We start from the raw sequence: 21,311 nt of genomic DNA on the forward strand, positions 1-21,311 counted from the left end.
CTTTCAAAACTTGTCCACCATTCTTCTGAGCTGCTATGGAGTCATCTTAGATGAAGCTCATGAAAGAACAGTTGCAACTGATGTATTATTTGGAGTTCTTAAAGATGTTTTCATATCAAGACCAGGGCTGACGCTGCTAATAGTTATATCTCTTCACATGTCCTGCAAATGTCAGACTTATTATGGTAGCACCCCCGTCATAAGAGTAGAAAACAAACACTGTGCAGAAGTTGTGTACATCTGCAGCATTCAGAAAGACCATTTCCTTTCTGCTTTAAGATTGCTCTTTGAGATACATCATACAAAAGAGAGGGACGATATTGTGATCTTTCCAGCATGTGAACAAGTAAGTGATTGATGTGAACAGAGAAGCAATCAGAGATGGTTGAGTCAATCTATAATCTGTTCTTCTAGGCCTTTACATGAATTATAAACCTACTGTTACCATGAATTAGCTGAGGCATTGAACATTCCCATACTGCATTTACCATTACAGCTCCCCTCCTCCCCTATATCACATTCCTAGAGATAAGCTTGGCTGCACCTGCTGCTGTGCGCTATATGCAGCATAGACAAGCACAACGAAGTATCATTCATTGTGAATAGCCATACATGCCCTTCTGCTATGTTGCGTGGAGGGTAGCAAAAAGTGGCACACTAGGGCCCAAGACCAGAGCTGCACAGGAGTGGATACTGCAGAGGCCTCACTGCTGCCACTCCATATAAGTTATAACATCAGCTTTGTAGCAGGGATGGTTGGGGGTGGAGGGAGGAAATAGCTGCTCTCTGTGGTATGTTCCCTGATCTGCACTGATTTCTAGCTGAAGTCTTCTTGGAAGTTATTTCTAGTTGCACTTCCCTTTATGGCTGGAAACTCTCCAGGTCTGGTCAGTGAACCCACCGACACAAACCCTATGGCACGACAGATGAGGTCATCCTGGCTGTCTGCATGGATGTACCTGTTCTCGGGGAGTGACTAACATCTGTGCAGCTATCATGACATCTATGAGTTTGGACTAAAAACTCTCGCTAGTTCGGGTGCAGAAAAATTGGACATGCAAGGCAGGGAGCAAGGCAAGGGACAATTAACGTTGGTGGAGAGGGACAGAGCAAGGCAGGAGAAATGTAACTGTTTCATGGCTGTGTGCTGCTCACGTGCCTATAGCTTTGCTGGAAAGGGGACAGGCACAGGCAAGACAGCCCCAAGAGAGCCCATGGACTGGAAGGAAACCCAAGACAGACAGTATTGCAGCAGGGGTAAGGGGGCTCACAAGTACGTGGACTGCTACTTCCCAGGGTGGTGTGTTTAATAACCCAAGGCATAACCCAGGGCAGCCTCATGGACTAAGGGAGGCAAATGATCATAGGAAAGTGCCCACGCACTCAGGTGAGCAGGCTGTGTGCATTAATGGGGTGGTCAGGTAAGATGTGCAGCCAATGCTCAGTGACGTTGTTTCTGAGGGTTTCTCCACAGCATTGCAACGCGTCAAAGGGCGCAAGATCATTACAAAAACAGGATGTTTTCTTCTACCTAACACAAGGGATGGCGGTAATGCTGATCCCAGGGATGAGTGTAATCTAAACCACACAGAGGTTAGGGAAAGGGGTGGCAGAGGTGGTATCCGGCCTTCCAGCCTGGCAAAGGGTGGCAGTTGCAGGGACCGTGCTCAACCAGTCACCCAGTGAGTTCACCTAGGGGGAACAGGCGTCAGCCGATTGGGGTATTAAATACTCTGGAAGGTCGAGAAGCCTGGGCAGAACCACCTAGGGGTGGCACCTTCAGTGGGAGACACTGACGGTATTACACAGCTGTTGCAAGCTAATTTGCAATTACAACAGCAACTTCAGGCAGCTAGATGTGAGGGGTCTGCACAGGGTGACAGGGTAGGCCCAGCATGGGCTCAAGTTTCAGCAGCAGGACAAGGAAGGGACACATGGCAACTCATCGGCCATCAGAGCATGTAACCGCAGGGGACAGGGTAGACACTCCCGGGGGATCTATCGGGGAGCAGGGCTCTGCAGTATGGTTATGCCGGGGTAGGTTACACGATGGCAGTTCACCAACTCAGTGCAACTAAATATAGAATCCCCACAGGCAATTTGTGCATGTAATATCCCTATGGCACAGGAAAGGACAGACAGTAAACATGGACAAGGCGAGCAAAAACAGCGAACTGCCCAAGAGTGCCTAGAACATGAAAAAATTGGGAGGCTGCCCTGGTCGTCTAGGCGGGCATTATGGTACAGGCCTACACAGACAGCAGCCCAGCCTTTGTAAATTATATGCATATAATTAGGCGGGCACCCAGTATGTTGGGGGGCATGTCATAAGCAGTTTCCATTAAGGGCAGGAACACAAACTGGAATAAGGTGGCATCACAGACTGTGGTTCAAGGGCATAACACCAAGGGCTCCAGGGGTTTGTTCATACTGCAACAAGCCCGAAAAGGACCCTGGGCATGTAATAGTATTTGCTGGGCATTTAATAATGGTGGTTGTTTAACACACCTACTACCGGCAATTTTATTTCGACAAGGCTATGCCCATGGGCTGTTCAGTATCCTGTGCGGCTTTTCAGAAATTTAGTACAATGTTGCACTGGGGCAGTGGTGCAGTCAGTGGGACTAAACCAAATAGTGCATTATGTGCACAATTTTTGTCCCCAGGGCAAGCTGGGTCAAATGAGTGTTTTCACCTGTTGGACACATTTTAGGCCCTGGCTAAATAGTTAGGGAAACCCCTAGCGAAGGGCAAAACAGAAGGCCCCTTTCACGACATTAACCTACCTGGGCATTGAGCTGAACTTTGCTTGCAGGGTTGTTGCAACAGGGAGGGCTATTTGTGCCCGGCTGGCAGTGGCACTGACTGGCACAGCCAGACCGCACAATTACATATGAGTCACTACACAGATGTAGTAAGACTTGTGGGTGTGGAAAAGTTTTCTAGGTCAATTTGTGGAGGTACAAATGGTTATTAATTTGGGTCTAATATACGGGTGTGCCGTTGGTGTGACAACATGGCAGTGGTACAGGTTATCAATCACCAAACTTCCAGATTGCACAAGATTGGAAAGTTGGTAAGGGCATTTGTTCTCCAATGCTTAACCTTCAACATCTGTTTTTTCTTCCAGGCACGTGCCAGGCATGGATAATGGCATAGCAGATGCCTTGTCTCATTTCAAGTTTGCCACAGACTCTCTGGAACCTTGGAATGTCGAAATGGAGATTTTTTGGCACCAGCTTACAAGTTGTTTATTTTGTTTTCTTTTAAGGAGTCTTGTCAATACAAGGATCCAGAGAATGGGTCGCCTATGAGGCCCTCTGTGAAGGGCAGTTGCTGCAGTACCCGGTCAAGGACAATGCAGCTGCTGGTGTCCCTTGACGAGCATACATAGGACAATGGGTTCTTTCTCCCCAGTAGGGCTGCCAGCCAATAGGTCATTTGCAGATGTCTGGAAACCTGGCGGGGTTGAGGGGGAGGCAGCCAAGCAAATGGCTGGCACCTCCTTGTGATGGATGTTCAGTGCAGGTACTCCATAGGGAAGGCAGCCAGTGACCTGATAAATGGCCTGGTAAAGGACTTAAAAGACTGGATAAAGAAACAGAACAGAGGAGGGAGTTCGGGGACTCCCATGACCGGTATGGCAGGGAGCCAACCCCCCACCCCCCCCATTCTCATAGCCCTCCTTAAGCCTCTTGTGAGGCTGGTGGATGGTAAGGTCTAAGCCATGGGTTGGTTGGGGGACCTGGATGGAAACAAAGGGGGGCTGGTGGAATCCCTGGAGAACTGATGTGAATAAGCACGGATTAAACGAAGGGGGGGGGGTTGAAAGCCCCGGAGAATTGATTAGAATAAGCATGCATTTGCCTGCACTGTACACTTTATCTGCTGGGTAGTCCCAGACATCTATATAATAAAGTTGTGTCCTGATTAAAACCCATAACAAGTCTCCTATCCTTCTTGCGGTATATCCAGACAATATGTGCTAACTACTTATGCTAAACTATCGTTCAATCTTGTATTTATCTGCAACACTCTTAGCATCTTTCCCAGACCTGAAAAAGAGCTCTGCGTAGGTCAAAAGCTTGTCTCTCTTGCAGGGCCGGCACTTCCATTAGGCGACCCTAGGCGGTCGCCTAGGGCGCCAGGATCTGGGGGGCGGCATTTTGTGCGCTCCCCATGGGGCGCATGGGAGCTTCCGGTTCCGCTCCCGTCGCACCGCCTAAGAAGGACCTTCTGCCAACGTGCCGCAGAAAACAGCGGCAGGCAATTGAGCAGCTCAATGACTGCCGCTGTCGCCTGCGGCATTTTGGCAGAGGGTCCTTCTTCGGCAGCGCGATGGGAGTGAAACTGGAAGCTCCCGCACGCCCCATGGGAAGCGCACAAAATGCCGCCCCCCGAATTCTGCCTAGGGCGCCAGAAACTCTGGCGCCGCTCCTGCTTTCTTGCCAACAGAAGTTGGTCCAATAAAAGATATTACCTCATATACTTTGTCTCTCTCATAGTGCCCAGTATATCCAGCAGACCCCTCAATGAAAGCTGCCTATTGGACAAACCCAACTGGTTGTCTGTTGTCAAGGAACCAATATTTCAGGATGGTTATTTTAAAAGTAAATAAAAAAAACTTTTTTTCCTGCTAGTCAGCACCATCCTCCTCCTATGTATCACTAATTCTCCTTATAGGAGTTGATTTCTGTGGTAGTTGCAGCAAAGGGAACTGAATTCATCACTGCATGCAATATATTGACTTTGCATAGAAAGGGGTTCTCAAACTGGGGGTTGGGACCCCTCAGGGGGTCGTGAGGTTATTACATGGGGAGTTGCAAGCTGTCAGCCTCCACCCTAAATGCCGCTTTGCCTCCAGCATTTGTAATGGTGTTAAATATATTAAAAAGTGTTTTTAATTTATAAGGGGTTCACACTCACAGGCTTGCTATGTGAAAGGGGTCACCAGTACAAATATTTGCGAACCACTGGCGTAGAAGATAAATATATATAAGCCACCTTACTAGTATTATTTTTCATGCTATGTACAGAAAGACATGGCTATGTAATTTTATTAATAATGATAATACTTAGCTTTACAAAATGCTCCATATTTTCAAAGTGATTTACAAACATTAATGAATCCTCCCAATGTATTTATCAGTGCCTGCATAGAAAAATATATAAAATCAGAGAAAAGCATAAAGTTTTCAGGGTTTTTTTGGGGTGGGGATAGGGTGGGGGGGGGGAGACCTGGAGTTTCTATGTTGATTAAAACATTTTTGATGGGCACATCTACACTCAGGCGCTTGAATACTTGTGTAATAATCCCTTCCTAATTTAAAAGAGATCACTTAATCTTCACCTTCACACTGAACACCACATCTGGCATGAATTATTACACCATAACTCACATCCCGTCATAGATTTTATTGGTTAATTGGAGTTTAAGATTTGGTGTATTGTTCCTTAACAATTAAGTGTCTTTTAACCTGAACAAAAACATGGAATGAGTTAAGAGGAAAAGTTTAGCTTTTATAGTGTATCCAGCCAAGTTGCTAAACTAGCCTCAAAATGTCACAACTTAGATGCCATTGGAGCATCTTCAAGGAGACATTTTGTCAACAATGTCACCTTGACTCTGCTTTGTGTTTTGAGCTTTCGGGGTATAACTTCATACCCACACACACGCAATGCTTGTGTAATTTCCTGCACACTAAAGTGAAAATATACCATTGTACTCCTAAATCCTCTTGCTCATATGAGCACTTTGACCGTAAGCAGAGACAGAGCAGGCTGAATATAGTGGTTCAAAGTTTATGGCCAGAAATAAAATTTGTAACTGGATTTGTATTATAAACTAGTCCAATATTTTAGCTCAAAAGGAAGTACTTTAAGAAAGTAGGAGTGAAATTAGGATTTAGATAAATACAGGTTGAAAGAGCCATTCTGTGATGGTTGTAATGTCACGCAGTGTCACATAGAAACCAGGACGTGCAGATCAGACTTCTCTGGATTATAAGAATGTAATAATTATCAGGGTTGTTTATTTTTTTAACACTCAGCACTAAAGACATTTTAAATCAATATCTATATACTCTCTTAAAAGTATCTTGCAGGCAGACTTTTTGTGGCAGTGGAAGGAGACTGCTTGATTAAAAGAATCCCCTCTATCCCAAAAACCTTTGCAGTTCACCTTTAACTTTTGGACTTTTGTGCATTTAAATTCTTAACTTTAATGTGCCATTAACATAGCTTTTTAGCATTTCATTATTTTAGTTCCCTGCACAGAGTTTGACACTGGATAGGGTGACCATACGTCCCATTTTAGCCAGGACAGTTCCTTTTTTAAGTCCTATCTTGGTTGTCCTGACTTTTTTGAAAAATGCCCACTTTTGCCAAAAAAGTGAGGCACGCACCTCTAGCAGGGTGCAGAGGAGCATGCGGGGGGGAGGGGGAGAGCGGCGACGCCAGACCCACGTGGAGGGGCAGGCAAGGTTTGGGCGAGCGACAATGTCAGCCTTGTGCATGGGAGGCGGGAAGAGGGGCAGGGAACAGGCCAGCTCCACATGCAGGGAAATATGGTTACCCTGACACTGGAAGAAAAAACCCTCAAATAAATTTAAAATTTCTATGTATTTTTCAATATAATAGTTTTAAATAGGAAGGAAGCATTTTGTATATATGCAATTCATGACATTTTAAATATTTTAAATTCAAACTGGGCTAAGATCATAATAGTAATTTCCAAAGTGACTCAGATAGTGAACCTGCTAATTTCATCCTTACTAATACGTAAAGTCTAAGTGGCTGGCTCATACTTTCAGTATTGCTATTTCAGTAGCATGTTGATATATTGTAATGGAGATTAGAGTAACTACTTTCACCCAGAAATTGGTTCAGATATGATTAAATGTCAGGCTGGAGAAATGTGTTTGGAAATTACATGAAAGAAAGGTACATTAAAAAAGCACAACTGTTCCAGGACTAGAGGAAAACAAATGTCCTCAAACACTATGCTTATCAGTGTTTACAGTGTTAAGATCTCTCATATAATTCAGTTCCATTTTCTTTTCTCCTTTAATCAATATCATCCACATGATAAGTATGTCACTATTTTTTAGAATTAAAATCCGCTTAAGAATAATCAATTGATATAAAATTAGCAAACTGCATTTGTTTTAATACTCATGAAAAAGGTCTCTTCCAACTAGAGGAAATTTTAAAAAGCCTACCAGATTATCTGACATGAGGGATCTAATTTAAATTCTGATCTTGGAGAATTAGTCCCTCTAGATCCCAGCCACAAAGATATAATTCAAGCCAAATGAAGAAAAAAACACTGCAAAAATTACAGAAGAAAAGTGCTAGTGCTATTAACCATGAGCTCTGGAGAGTTTTTCGTCTGGATTCATACTGTAACCTTTGCAATTGATATTAGTTTAGAGAGAGTAAATGTTAGTAAAGTAAGTGAAATCAAGACAACAATAATGAAGCACATCTGGAGTGTGTGTTACTAAAACTGTTAGGGGCTTAATGCAAATATGTTCTTAGAGCCTCCACATTTTTTCAACTCTTTCATAAGAAGTTCCTTAAAAGTTAATTTATACAAAATAGGAAGGTTTATTGTACTGAACATATTTTCATTATGCAGAAGCCAAATTACATAACATGTTCTCAACTTTTAACCTGTGAAAAATAAAGCTATTTTGTAAATATCTTATCTGAACATATAGATTACCTTAATTCATTGAGCCAAATTTTCCAAAGGAAACTCAGATCAGACTAAGTTTTCATGATCAGAATTGCAATGCATTTTTGTGCATTCCAAAACCTCTCGCATGCTTTTTCATCTTGGTCTGACATTATCATCTTAATTTCCCCTCCCGTGTTATAATTGCCTCTTCAGCAACTATAAGAATAAAATATGCAAAACTGCCAAACTGTTTCAGGAAGCTGATTATGGGGGGTGATAAAAGGGTGTAATTAGTATTGTTCTCCGTTACTCCAAAGGTCAAATGAAATGTGACCTCAACTCATTCCTCATCTTTGAAATATGACTGATCCCCCATGAGCCTAGGCAGAGGTTACTCTTAAGTCTGGATCTCCCCACATGCTGCATCACCAGATCGTATAACCATCTTCAGATATAAATCCAATTGATATTTGAAGACACTGCAGCTCATTTGAAATGATCTATATCTGGGGTTAGTCTGCTTTTTAAGTGCCTTGTGCAGCCTACCCTCTCTCCCCCCTGTTTGGGAAGCACTGGTTCACCAGCAACCTTCGGTTTCCTTGTTTTTTGAGTTTGCAGAGAATGGATGTGCAAGTAATGCTCTGGGGGATGAATGGGTGGGTGGTAACTTACTACATGATTCACAAAGCTGCATTACTAGAGACTTTGAACCTAGATACCCAGCTGTCTTGCTTTAGAGTAATGAAATTATAAATGAATATTGGGTTCCCCAAAAATGAAGTTAGGATCTCTCAAACTCTTTCTGAATTATTCCTTTTTTAAACCTGTACAGAGCATTTCACTTAGTTCAGTCAAAACCTTGGGAACTGGAGCTGTATAAAATGTTCATCACAACAACTGGAATCACCTGGTTCATCACAAAACTCACCTGGTTTTAGATTGTTACAAACTCATAACTCAGCACAGGGTCATTAAAAGGTTTGTTATCTTTTCTTAGCATGTCTAGACTCAGTTTTTAAATGAAACTGGGCTGATTTATGATCTGCCACTGAATTCATGCTAGGCTTACAGCTTTGAATGAGTTTCATTTTTGTTTGAACCTGAAACCCAAAGTGAAATTCAGGGGTTGCAGACTTACAGGTTTGAATTTTCGGGAATTCATATTTTTAATTCGTGTGAGTTTACAGTTCTGTTTGGAACCAAATAATCTCTCTTGAAAACACAATTCCTACCTTAAAGTCTGTTACTCTAGATCATTTTTAAGTTTTATAATTCACTCACCAACCATTCAAATTAACATTTAATCAGTACTGGCAAAATTCAGAGGGTCTACGCAAGGTCACGTGCACCAAGTGAATCCCTCAAGCCCTTGACTTGTGACTTGCATAGGACTTAACTGGTATATAGGGGCTTGTGTGTGCCTCGTGAATTGAAGCAAATTTCATCTTACTGGTTAAAATTCTGACTGAAGTCAAAGGACTATAGGAAGGGCCATGCAAAATATGACTCAAGTTGCTTAATTCAGATTGCAATATGTCCTACCATATGCTATCAAAGCTGTTGGATAGCCCTGACTGGTTATACAGGAAGCCCAATCAGCTTCTTATTTGATCAAAGTGAAGGGAACAGACTTTTTTTTTTAAAGGTACTATATCCACTTTTCCCCCCCAATCTACACACATGTGCTGCATCGATTGTTATCAGTGAGACAAAGACCTAGAGTTGCAATGGAGCAGAATATTATCTAACAATATTGTGATTCTATCATTGGAAAAAAGCCAGCAAGGAGGTTGGTGAGAAAACTCCCACAGTCTCTGTTGTCCCTAGGGCTTATTTCAGAACAGTTTAGCTTCCTGTCCTGACAGGGGCCTGTCTTCCCTTCCCAGGAGGTGTTTCTGTAGTGGCAAGTTGCAGGGGAACCCTGGCCCACCCTCTACTCTGGGTTCCAGCCCAGGGACCCTAATGGTAGCAGCTGTTGGCAGCCAACCTTTCACTGCCAGAGTTGCTACATTTCCCTGGGCCACTTCCCCACAGCTCTCCTGCTTCTCCCTTCTACACCCTTACCTTAGGACTCCCTTACCAATGGCTTGAGGGTGTCTTCATTGACCAGCCCTTCAGTCGCACTTCCTCTCCCATGGCTCCCTAGCTCCTCCCAGCCTGAATGGAGTGAGCCCTTTTATAGTATCAAAAGGGCCTTAACTAGAGTCAGGTGTTCACAGTACCTTAATGGACTCACCTGACTCTTTGCAGGTTAATTGGAGTCAGGTGTTCTCATTAGTCTGGAGCAGCCCCTGCTCTGGTCAGTCAGGGAACAGAAAACTGCTAATCCAGTGGCCAGTGTATCTGCCTTCTACTACTTTGTTCTACCCAACTAGCCTGGGTCTATCACAATGGAAAAATACTCCTCTGAGAATGCCTTTCCATTATATGGCACAAGGATATGTTTTGTGCTTTAGTAAGGTGCATTTCATGAGTAAACATGGCCTGGTCTACACTACGACTTTATGTCGAATTTAGCAGCATTACCTTGATTTAAGCCTGGACCTGTCCACACGACGAAGCCCTTTTTTTCGACTTAAAGGGCTCTTTAAATCGATTTCTTTACTCCACCTCCGACGAGGGGATTAGCACTGAAATCGGCCTTGCTGGGTCGAATTTGGGGTAGTGTGGACTCAGTTCAACGGTATTGGCTTCTGGGAGCTATCCCAGAGTGCTCCATTGTGACCACTCTGGACAGTGCTCTCAACTCAGATGCACTGGCCAGGTAGACAGGAAAAGCCCTGCGAACTTTTGAATTTCATTTCCTGTTTGGCCAGCATGTTTGCAGAGCTCATCAGCATGATGGGCACATTGCCGGGGCACATTGCCCGGCCCGTACTTTGTGAGACGTCTATGACCATGTCCCTCTCGTCACCGCGCTGCCGTTGCCTCCTCGCCTCGTTTTGCGTGAAACAATTGTCTGCCGTTGCTCTGACGGAGGGAGGGGCGACTGACGACATGGCTTACAGGGAATTAAAATCAACAAAAGGGGTGGCTTTGCATCAAGGAGAAACAAACAACTGTCACACAGAATGGCCCCCTCAAGGATTGAACTCAAAACCCTGGGTTTAGCAGGCCGTTGATTTCACAAAACAAATCGGGTCAATTTCTTTTTTTGATCCATCTATCTTTTAGATCTTAGGCTGGCAGCAGACGGTGCAGTATGACTGCTAGCCATTGTCATCTCCTGGGTGCTCAGCAGAAGATGGGAATGACCTGGCTGAGTCACTCCCATGTCTGTCCAGGCGCCCCCTGACCAACCTCACCGAGGTTGGCTAAAAGAGCACCCAGGAATATGACGACAATGGCTACCAATTGTAATGCACCATGTACTGCTAAAAGGCAATGAGCTGCTGCTGTGTAGCAATGCAGTCCCACGTCTGCCAGCACCCAGGAGACGTACAGTGACGGTGAGCTGAGCGGGCTCCATGCTTGCTGTGGTATGGCGTCTGCACAGGTAACCCAAGAAAAAAGGTGCGAAATGATTGTCTGTCATTGCTTTCATGGAGGGAGGGAGGGAGAGGGGGGCCTGATGACATGTACCCAGAACCACCTGCGACACTGTTTTTGCCCCATCAGGCATTGGGATCTCAACCCAGAATCCCAATGGGCAGCGGAGACTGCGGGAACTGTGGGATAACTACCCACAGTGCAACGCTCTGGAAGTCGACGCTAGCCTCAGTACTGTGGACGCAGTCTGCTGATTTAATGCACTTAGAGCAGGGGTAGGTAACCTATGGCATGTGTGCCGAAGGCGGCACGCGAGCTGATTTTCAGTGGCACTCACACTGCCCAGGTCCTGGCCACCAGTCCGGGGGGCTCTGCATTTTAATTTAATTTTAAATGAAGCTTCTTAAACATTTTAAAAGCCTTATTTACTTTACATACAACAATAGTTTAGTTATATATTATAGACTTATAGAAAGAGACCTTCTAAAAATGTTAAAATGTATTACTGGCACGCGAAACCTTAAATTAGAGTGAATAAATGAAGATTCGGCACACCTCTTCTGAAAGGTTGCCGATCCCTGACTTAGAGCATTTTGTGTGAGGCCACACACAATCGACTGTACAAAAACGATTTCTAAAAAACCGACTTCAATAAAATTGACCTAATTTTGTTGTGTAGATATACCCTCAGATTTATTTTAGCAGAGGATACAGAAATAACTACAGAAAATAAATTGTTTGAGACACTGTCAAGTCTCATCAAAGTGCTTGCAGGTCTCATTTTAAGACCAATGAGACAATAGTGTGTCAAGGAAAAGAATCTATAGCAAAGTATTTTATGAAAAAACAACCAAACAAAATTTTAGTGCAAACCCGTTTGGTGTTTGCAGAGTCTTCATTTATTGAATACTTACGTCTCTCTTTCACTTCAAAGATATGCAGTCCTAGAATCAGGCTGCATTATAAGAGAGTCTGCTCTATCAATAAAAGCCAAGAAGATATGTGCAAGCAAATTCTGGGCACGTCTTCATCAGGTAGAATAACTGACACAAAATTAAATAATAAAATTAATATATACAGTACTACAAAAAGCAAGAGAATTTTCTGAAATCTCTTCCAGGCAAACTCTTCTGCCTCTACCCTGGATAATTTACATACAAGGAAATTAAACCAGGCCTGTCAGAATACAGGACTCAAATCTAACTAGCATAGTTCTTTTTCTGAAGAGGATGGATTTAGCAGGCTTAGGCCACCGGCTTCATAAAGAGGCCAGGTAATACCTTACATACCAGTTTTCTTTAGGTGTCTTATTACATAGGCTATTATATTTTCCTTAAGATTAATTTTATTTTTCACTGTTATTCACAAAGCTGATTTTAACAAATAGGAGTTCCCCATCTCTGCTACTGAAGATATAATTTTATGGAGCAATTTGCCTTTATAACAAACACTTTCATTTATAAATAGTTGTCATTGGTGAATTACTCCAAGAAAGAGAAAAAAATCTCAGCAAAAGACAATGAATGACATAATGAACTCAAAATCAATATTCAAAAACATCCTATCTGAGGTCTTCAGTATTTGTACTATAGTAGGGCTGAGAGGCCCCAACAAAGTTTAGGGCTCCCTTGTGCTAGGCACTGCATAAACATACCAAGATTCACTCCTTAACCCTAAGAGTTTACAGTTTAAATAGACAAATATGGTTAATTAATGCATACTTTTTCAGGTGATCAGTTTTGTCCTTATCTCTGTGATGCATGAGAGGACATTGCTTAGTACGACCTTCAATTCAAGTCAAACATTTATTTAAGGAAAATACTGTATAAAAAAATGACAAGGTTAAAAATGATCTCAAACCCATCCTCCAGTATTGAACAAAAGACTCCTGTTTCTTTTCTTTCCTTCAGTATGCCTGTCTTATGTAGAATGACTCTCCTGTTTTGAGAGTAGTAATAAATTCACCATAATATTAATAAAAAAGACAAGAGAAATAAAGCGGACAGCATCTGCCTGCACCAGTAGAGCTGCTACTTTCAACATTTATTTAGTTCACCTCTTCTGGTGTTATATCTTTCTTGTACCTGGTAGGGTAATTTAGAAGGAATTCTGTCTCTCTCATTTTAAAGAGAAGCAAGTCAGCTGCAGAGGAAAGAGCGTGGTAACAGTGCAGTGCTAACACTATTATATTTTCACACCTGTCCTCTCATCATTTTCACAGCCAATCATTTTAGAAATATAGGACATACCCTCAAAATATTTTAATGGACTCCCATTGGTTCCCCTTTCAATGACTGGGGCCTCCTCAGGTATTTTCTTCAAATGGACAAGATCAGTCCCTAGATGAGAGGGGTTTTTGCTATAGGCACAAGTTTTTAATGCCAACCTATGCTATCCTGAGGTACCCAATATCTTCCCAGATACCAGAACAAACGGTCAACTCTCACTAGAACTGGACTGAGGTGAGGTGGTGTTTGGCTTTTGACCCACATAAGGTTCAAAGCAGGATCTGCAGTTCAAGTTCAAAGCTGACAGCACTGCAATTTCATCAGTTATTCTCAGGGGACTTTAGCAAATGGTGAAGATCTCAGCTAATTTCATGAGATTTTGCTAACTCACTACTGTAACATAATCTCTTGAAGGGAAGGCCTCACTGTGAGATGATCAACCTCATCCGTCTGTCAGAAGGCAAGTCACTCAACCTGCTCTACAATGTGCTTTTATGTTGTCTCTATAAGTAATTCTTCTGTACTTTGCAGTAAACAAGGTAGTCCTTGACCACAGCTAATGTGCTGCTGGCTGTTTTCCCCATTAGTTGTACTGGAGTTTTTACTCTCTTAATGGATAGTAACATGACCTCCATTGTGTTTTTAGAGTTGAAAATAAATAATAAAGTAAAGCTATTTACTTTATTATTCAGATTTTAGTTTATTCCACTAACAGCTTGCTTCCTTCAGTACCGAATTCCCAAACAGTCTGAACTCCTTAGTGCTCGTTCTGGGCCTGATCAAAAGCCCACTGACACCAATAGGATCCTTTTGACAGCAATGGTCCTCCTGTACTATCTACTTCTGTGCTAATTTCTAAGCAAAAAGGGGACAGATTTTGTCCCTTCTATACATTCAATTGCAATTCACTGGCCACACCTCTACTCAGTGCTTATCCCATAGAACAGTGTGTGACAGTTTCTCTGTCACACCCCTCTTCCAGAGCCCACTGGCTGTCCCAATAAAGTGGAGAGGCTTTCAGTGATGCAGCACCCGTGGCTTTATTTATACATACACAGTTCTCCCACCACCAGTGTTGAGCTATATACAAGGCCTACAGGGTTGGTTCCCTCTTTTCCTAGTCAGCCCACAGCTAGGAGTCTACCCTTTCCCTGCCTGGCTTTTCTTGTGGCTCCCAGCCCTTATGACTGCTGGCTTGTCAGGCCCGCAGGTGGAGTCAATCCCCAGGCCAGGCATCAGGTCTGTTTCACCACTCCAAATCTATTTCCCTTCATTGGAGCTGGCTGAGCAGGGGTAATTAGGTGCTTTTGCACCAGCACCCTGCTACACAGTGGTTAATTCCCACTGTTGGGTGCTATTATGGGGAGCAGAAAGAATTTGTCTGCTGAAAGTGGATTAGGTCTCATGCATACAATAGCATCCCATTTCCCCCCTGCTAGATACCTGCCTGACAGAAGCAAGGCACATGGGTCAGCCAGGGGCTCAGACAGGAGGAACTAGCACATTAACAGCAATGTGAAAAAGTGGGGCCAGTTTGGTGATAGATGAGAAGCATAAAGCTCCTGGGCTCTTGAGGGGAATCTTCTGACACACAATCCAGAATACCTTGTTTGACAGAAGTAGTCACTGAGTATACTTAGCTTCCATCCCTCAGTTTAGGCACATTCTAGTAAAAAGAAAATTCTAGGATAAATAAATGCCTTGTATGAATGCAAAAGAAGTTATGCTTGTGCAGTAGGTGGAATTAGTAGAGTTATATTAGGGAAAATGCTCAGTACTGCTAGACCTAGTATAAAAGTAGCATTATAGAAATGGAGAGGGGTTCAAGGATGAATAAAATACTAGAGGGATTTTAGGATCTTCTGTTTAGGAACTGAGGGAAAAATTTGGTCTGTGTTTATGGAAAGATAAAGGACGAAGAGGGAATTTTGCTAATATGTACAAGATTGTAAAGTAAACAGAGACTAGGTGGTTCAAGGCTATTTGGGATATGGTCAGATACAACATAGCTACCGTCAGCTAAGAGAACACGAGTGTGTGAACTCAGGGTAAAGAAGAGCTTGAGGCATTTTGGGGTGGGGAGAGAAGCTATGAAAAATAAGTTAGGCAAGACTGTGGAACAAATGAAAACTGTGGAGTAAATGAAAGAAGAGATTTATAGATTCCCAGGCCACTGTGATCATGTAGCGTGACCTAGTATATAACACAGGCCATAGAACTTCCCCAAAATAATTCCCAGAGCATATTTTATAAAAGAACATTCACTCTTGATTTAAAAATTGTCAGTGATGGAGAATCTACCACAACCCTTGGTAAATTTTTCTCTCAACATTAAAAATTAGCTCCAGATTGAATTTGTCTAGTTTCAACATCAAGCCATTTGATATTGTTGTTAGATCTTTCTCTGCTACATTGAAGAAGCCACTATTAAATATTTGTTCCCTATGTAGGTACTTATAGACTTATCAAGTCACCTATTAACCTTTCCTTTGTTAAGAGAAATGATTTGAGCTCTTTGAATCTTTCATTATAAAGGTAGGTTTTCTAATCCTTTAACCCAGGGGTAGGCAACCTATGGCACGGGTGCCGAAGGCGGCACGCAAGCTGATTTTCAGTGGTACTCACACTGCCCGGGTCCTGGCCACCGGTCCAGGGGGTTCTGCATTTTAATTTAATTTTAAATGAAGTTTCTTAAACATTTTAAAAGCCTTATTTACTTTACATACAACAATAGTTTAGTTATATATTATAGACTTATAGAAAGAGACCTTATAAGAATGTTAAAATGGTATTACTGGCACGCAAAACCTTAAAGTAGAGTGAATAAATGAAGATTCGGCACACTACTTCTGAAATGTTGCCGATCCCTGCTTTAATCATGTTCATGGTGTGACGGGTTGGATCACAGAAACCCTCTGGGAGCGGCCACCCAATGTGCCAAGACTACTTCTACCCCTGCTTTCCCTGCCAGCTCAGGACCACAGTATCCTGTCTTGCTGAGCCAGACCTCCCGTTTTCTCCAACAAAGACCCAGGGTCTGAATTACTTGCCCCAAAGCTGCAGGGTTACCTGAAAGCAGCTAACAGAAGTGTTGCTGTCTTTAACACTCAGATCTACCAAGGAACAGGTATTGTACATGTACAGCCGAAATTTTCAAAACATAGGAAGAAAGAACAGGACCAAGCATTGTGCAACTTAAATAGGTACTGTCAAATCTGATCCTCTAAATAGGCATCAATTCAAACTGGTGGACTGGAACTCAGAGACCCAGCTTTCATTCCCAGCTCTGATACTTATTTACTATGTAACCGCAGGTAAACCACTTAACCTATTTGTCTCAGTTTTACCACCTATGAAACAGAAGTAATCATACTTTTCTACTTCATAGGAAGGTTGTGATTCTCAATCATTTAAGCCACGATGCTGCAAAGACTTATACATTTTAGGTATAGGTGATATACCTGAATACTACTTTAGGTGTTTAGGTGTGTAGGTTCACTTTAGGTATGTGAGTTAGTTCAGCTGAAGTCAATAAAGTTAAGCACATGCATAAATCTTTGTAAGACAGGGGACATAGGGCTAGCTCAACAAAAGAACTTAAACACCTGACTGCCACCTTAGGCGCAATATCTAGGCACCATTAAGATCCTCAAAACTCACACTCAGCTGCTACCTGAAGTCCCCTAGGTGCCTAAAAATCTGCCTATGAGCATGTGTACAGCCACCTCAGTCTAGGCATCCAGGTGCCTATCTCAGGCCTAAGCTCTACTGGTATCCTCAAGCAATGCATTCCCCCACCTGCAGGGCCCAATTTGGTAGGCATGCTCAGAGCATGTCTAAACCAATGCATAACAGCCACTGATTGAGGAGGTGCTGCCACTTCTCACTCCCTTCTGACTTTTAGCCAAGTGGTTAGAAGACTCACCCAGGACCCAGGAGACCCAGGTTCAGCTCCCCTCCCCGCTCTGGCTGATCTGGAGAAGGGATGTGCACTTTGGTCTTTCCCTGAAAGAGTGTCCTAACTGATGGGCTATGGGGTATTCTGGGGAGCAGGCTTTCTCAGTCTCTCTTGAAACAGTTCCATTGCGTATAAATAAAATAAATATGCCTTGGCACAGAGGCATTAGAATGTGGGTCTCCTACCCTCCAGGTGCATGCCCTAATCACTGGGCTATAGAGTCATTCTCATTCTATTTTTTTGCCTAATGAGTATTTATGTATTTATAAACAGTAGAACAGCTTCAATGGGAGAGATTGAACAAGACCTGCCCTATTAAACTCCACAGCCCAGTGGTTACATCAAGCAGAGAGAGAACTAGAACCCAGGTCTCTCAGATCCTGGGGGAATGCCAAACCACTGGACTAGAAGTTATAAATGAGGAGTGGAGCACCTACTCCTCCTCCCTTTTATGTGAGAAAAGATGCAGGCGCTTAACTCCGGGAGAAGGTTTATGGCTCTGTATCCCAAGTGGAGATAGACACCTAATTGCCTTTGAGGGGAGGGGAGGGAAGGGGCTTAGACCACACCTGTCTCCTCAGCTTTTCACATAGACTAGCTTAGGCAGCTCCCCATGGAGCATGCTGGCTTTTGTGGGTCCCATTCTTAGCTGCCTAACCCTCCCCGTGCACTGTAAAAGGGAGACTAGGCACCTAACTAAGGAGCCTAAGTACCTTTGTGGATATCTAGCCCATAATGCTTGTGAAGCACTTTGAAATCCTCATTATTGAAATGCTAAGCATTATACGTAATTATATTTTTAGGTTGCAAAGTCCACCTACTTACTTATACACTTATTTTCCAAAACAACTGCTTCCTTGGTGTTTTTCCTTTAAAAATGATCTATGACCAATTCAATATGAAGTAGCCAATGTGCACAGGCAATGGAAGAAAAATATCTGATAAGGAAACACTTTGCATTTTCAAACTTCCAGAGATTTAACAACAAGGAAACATATGTAAACAATTACCAAATTCTCGATTTTCCTTTTAAATTTGTTTTTGTAGAAGTAGCAGTTGAGTCACAAAGCCTTGCAAGTTTGCCTTTAGGATGGCAATAGAACTAGCTTTGGCAGGCAGTCCTGATAATGACATTTTTCTCATTGTTAAAAACCTTTTTTATAAAACAATGCGGATCCCTATTCTTTTAAAGAAAGCCTTTCAAATATAAGCATTTATGCCACTCTTGTTTGCCTTATTTATGATGGGTTTTATTTAATAGGAACATACCATAAAGAATTCTCAAATGAACATTTGCCATTTTTACAATTTTTTTTTATTGGCTGCATTTGTGCCTGAAAATGCAAACTAATATCTGAAAATCCCTTCCATTTTTTATTGTATTACTGTTCCTTCACCTGTCTAATCTGCATTTATTAACTTGCCCTTTCTAATATAATATTTTTTTCTGTTTTTGTTTTTGTAACACTGCTAGCAAAATCATAAAGCCATTCTTGCTTCTAAACTTCATGGCAACTAACTCTGCGGCATAAAAATGCAAAGCACTTAAGACAACCCAGGGACTGAAATTGGCTGACACCCCAGATGCTTATAAGGATGACAGCCATATATTTTGTACCTTATAATGCAAACTGCTTTTTTGATTTATAGAAATTAGTTTTCCATGATTCCCTGGTAATTACTTTAAGTCTGAATAGCTATTCCCCTGCCCGATCTTTTTAATCTTGTGTCAGTATTTTCTGTCACTGACTCTTGTTCTCTTCCCTGTTCATCAGCTATTACTTTTCATTTCATGGCTCAGTGGTAAAACTCAAACTTTTTTTCCTTATTATATATCCAACCTATTTTCTTCTCAGATGCTTTGACTTTCTCAAGGTCCCATCTATTATCATGTTAAATCTTGTATGCCCACTAATAAATGCTTCCAATTACTATAAATCCTTAATATTGTATAGGCGGGGACGTGAATTCTAATATTAAATACAAAACAGATCCAAAATACTGATCTCTACATAAACACATAGCATCTGAGTGGAATAAAGTGGTTCATTTGCAAGAAAATGCTGTTCATGTTTTTAATTTAACTACGGGCACAACACTATGGCGAAGTTATGCATCACATTGTTTCAGGGTGGGCCTTGTAAAAGGAAAAGTAAGGGGAATTAATAATCAAAGAAAACTTAAAAATAGACCTTTTTTTACTTGTTTTCTATTTTACTAATTGAGTTTCCTTGACTCATTGCAGCCAGCTCCTCTCAGTGCAGAGTCCACTGTTAGTATGGATGCACTATATGAACCATCAATGTAAAAAAATAAAACTTTTCAGTTTTCTCCTTCTGGTTCAATAGTTGGATCAGAAGCAATGCTGCAAGTGATTTCTAGTCATCTATCAGTGAAGATGTAAGTACAGACACACGTTATGTTTGTGTGCATTTATTTCTCATTAAGTGATTCATGGAAATTTGTATGCAAATTGGGAGCAGCCCTTGGACACCTGGAAAGTTGTCAGTACAGCCACTGGTGTCTTGTAGTTTCCACAATGAGGAAAGAGGACCAAATCCTGATCCTGTTGAATTCGGTGGGATTTGCCATTGACTTCAGTGGGACCAAGATTTAGTCCGATACCTGAAAGACACAAAGAGGAGAATCAAAGGCTCTCAGGTTTGAAAGATGAGGATGCTGTTGTGATGATAATGGAACAATTGTGAAATTGAATGAGCTGGAAGTCAGAAAGACATATTGGCACAGCCTAGATCTAAAATCCCTCCTTGGTCTTCTTTTCTGAAGACTAAACAGACTCAATTTTCTTAATCTTTCCTCATAGGTCAGGTTTTCTAAATCTTTTTTGTTGCTGTCCACTGAATTCTCTCCAATTCTTTCTTAAAGTGTGGCACCCAGAACTCTAGCTGATGTATCACTAGTGCTGAGAAGAGTGGGGCAGTTACCGCCCATGTCGTACATATGAAACGCCTGTTAAAAAACACCCCAGAATATGAAGCTTCTTTGCAACTGCATCACATTGTTGTCTCATATTTAATCTGTGATCCACTATAACCCCAAGTGCATTTTCTGCAGTGCTGCTGCCTAGTCAGTTATTCCCCATTTTATATTAGGGCATTTGATTTTTTCCTTCCTAAGTGTAGTACTTTGCACCTGCTGTTATTGAATTTCATCTTGTTGATTTCTGACCAACTGTCCAATTTGCCAAGGTAATTTTGCACTGTAATCCTGTCCTACACAATAATTCTGACCCTTTCCAGTTTGGTGTTATTTGCAAATTTTATAAGCATAGTCTCCACTTCATTATCCAAATCATTAAAGAAAATATTGAATAGCACTGGATCCAGGACAGCCTCCTGCAGCACCCCACTAGATATCTGTTTCCAGTCTGACAGAGAACCGCTGATAACTATTCTTTGCACATGGTCTTTCAACCAGTTATGCACCCACCTTATAATAATTTCATCTAGACCACATTTCCCTAGTTTGCTTATGGGAATGTCATGTAGGACTGTGTCAAAGGCCTTATTAAAATCAAGATATATCATGTCTACAGTTTGCCCCCATCCACTAGGCCAGTAACCTTGTCAAAGAAGAAATTAGATAGGTTTGGGATGATTTGTTCTTGACAAATCCATGTTGGCTATTACTTATTATCCTATTATCCTCTGGGTGCTTACAAACTGATTATTTAATAATTTGTTCCAGTATCTTTCCTGGTATTGAAGTTAGGCTGACTGGTCTATAATTTTCCAGATCCTCTTTGCTCTCCTTTTTAAAGATAGGTACTATGTTTAAATCTGCAAACACTCTCGAGAGAAAACCCAGTTTCCTGCTGCTTGGCCAGTCTCTTTTGCATATCCCTTGTAGTCAAGGCAAAGTCATTCCAAGTTAACAAATTTGTTGATTGTCCTGCAGCTGTTGATTTGTTGATTGTCCTGTCACACACAAATTT

General features: G+C 42.0%; 1 pseudogene; it reads left to right on the forward strand.

The window, feature by feature from the left end:
• The window catches only part of LOC123374534, a 27,255-nt pseudogene continuing 5,944 nt past the window's right edge, over positions 1-21,311 (forward strand).

This window comes from Mauremys mutica, chromosome 7 (assembly GCF_020497125.1).
Source record: "Mauremys mutica isolate MM-2020 ecotype Southern chromosome 7, ASM2049712v1, whole genome shotgun sequence".
Taxonomy (NCBI): domain Eukaryota; kingdom Metazoa; phylum Chordata; order Testudines; family Geoemydidae; genus Mauremys; species Mauremys mutica.